Raw genomic sequence first — 2,311 nt, 5'->3', positions numbered from 1 at the left:
ATCTGTTCTTTCTAATTCCCATAGGGCTCTCCACTCTCCTGTTTTTTTGCTTCCACCTTTATCTCTCTCCCAATCCTGAACTGAAACCCTTCTCATGAGCTTTCGGGGCTTCATTAATAATTATGAGTGAAAGTCTTCTTACCATTAGTCTCTTCTCTAAGTTGTTCACTCTTTTCTCTAACGTGAACGTTGCTCTTCCCTGAGCTCTTCTGCAGTCATGATCAACTGTGAATTGCTTTAACCCCTGTGTTGCTCTAAACCAGGTAGTTTTGTTTCCAATTTGCCTCATATTGCTATTTTCTTTTCATTTTCTTATCCGTTCTTCATCAGAATCCATAGTTTTGAATCTTGACTTTTTCACTTATTGATATTGTTGAAATTACCTACCAACCTTCAGACACTCTCACTCATTCTGTGACAATTTCAGCTCATGACTCAAAGCCAGTCTCTCAAAATACTACTACTGTACTACTATTTTATTTATTGCTGGTTTCAGTGAACATAAAGAGAATTCTTTTAATTCTCTGGCTTTTTTTTTTTTTTTAGCCTTCTCTTTTCCAATGATCTTGGCTTCTACTACTCTTATGGACATATACTAGGCTTTGTCACATCTATTGTAATTTCTTCATAATACCAAATTGACACTTTCCTTTTTTTCTAACACACACTCAGTAATACCTTGGATTCAACAATGCTTTCACTGACCAGGATTTGTGATCCATGGATTAATTTAGTCAGATATTTCACTTTTTAAAAACTTTTAATTATTTTATTTTTAAAATGTAGGGTATAATTCAGGGTTATGTATACAAATGTTCATTATGTGGATACCCTTGTTGATGAGGTGTGCTTCCCCTTCCCCTGGCAGATTCCCACAACTACCAATCCCACCTCCTCCCACTCCCCGGCAGTTTCCCGCTACTGCCAAATCTTTTCTTATAGTATTACCATAATTATTCAAGGTCCGTTTATGAGTGAGAGCATGTGATACTCAGTTCTTTGTTTCTGTGATAGATCACTCAACATTATAGACTCTAAGTCCATCCAGGTTGCTGTGAAGAGATTTCACTTTAAAAAAATCTCTCTCATGTTCTAATTTCCCTTCACATCTGGGTTAAATTTCATGATCAGTAGTAATCACTCTATTCCATTAACTTCATGCCATTTTTATTCTCTTGCATCATTTTAAGTCCTTTAAAAGCCAAAACCTTGATTAAATTGAACCCTCACACAATTCTGCTCATTCACCTATGGTGCTGAATGGAGCTGAAGAAAATCCCTCAACCATGCTGACTTAGAATTTTTGTTCTTGAAAGTCAAATGGACCTTTTCTTCTATCTAGAACTCACACTTCATTTTTCTAATCTCATGTCATTTTGCATTCTGAGTATTTTGTACCTTTATCTCTTTACTTGAAACACTTAAATATCCTTTCCCATCCCCATCTTCAGCTGATGACCTATTTCACTGGCAAAAATAAACAAGAAACTTTCCAAAAGTTTCCTTAACCACATCTATTTATGTACGCACCTGTATCACATGTTCTGCCCTGATGAACTGTCCATGTTTAAGCTAAGGTCAACCTTCACTTATGTATAATTGCCTCCTCGTATTTGCAGGGATATCAATGTGATTCCCAGCATCACATGCCTCCTTGATATTCCATAAACTTTTCATTTGTATTCCTGTCTCAAAGTCCTTGTTCTTATTCTTTCTTCTACTTGGAATATTTTGCCTCTAGATGTTCATTTTTCACTTTATTCATTTTTTTGCTCAGTTGTTACTGCCTCATAGATGATTGTCCTGACCCATTAAAATATGTAACATTTGTAATTCTCCAAATTCCTGCCCTATTCTCCACCTAAATCTCTTAAAATCACAGGATTTTATAAAATGTTTGTATATTGTCTTCTTTCAACTAAATATGTGCAAGAAAGAGGCAGGGACTGTATCTTTTTTTGTTCAGTCAGATATTAGTATAGCACTTGGAATGTTGTAAAAACTCAATACATATTTTGTATGAATAAATTAACTGTGCCTTCAAGAACTCTTCATTGCCAACTGCATGAATCCTGAATGTGTCCGGCACATAGAAAAAGATCAAGTCTCTCCTCTTCCATTTTTCATTTTACAAAAAAATTCAGTAGTTTATTTTCATTAGTGCTAGGAATGTTTACTCAGTTAATTTAAATAATTAATTTTATAACAGGGGAGTGATAAGCTAGATCTGAAAAAGTTGACACAATATTATCCCAAAATTTCAGGGGACAAAAGTGGTTGATTGAAACTTCACCTATCCTTTTTTTTTTTT

This window comes from Carlito syrichta, unplaced genomic scaffold, assembly GCF_000164805.1.
Source record: "Carlito syrichta isolate Samal-C Ts95f unplaced genomic scaffold, Tarsius_syrichta-2.0.1 Scaffold308809, whole genome shotgun sequence".
Classification (NCBI taxonomy): Eukaryota; Metazoa; Chordata; class Mammalia; order Primates; family Tarsiidae; genus Carlito; species Carlito syrichta.
Note: the sequence above shows the minus strand (reverse complement) of the source record.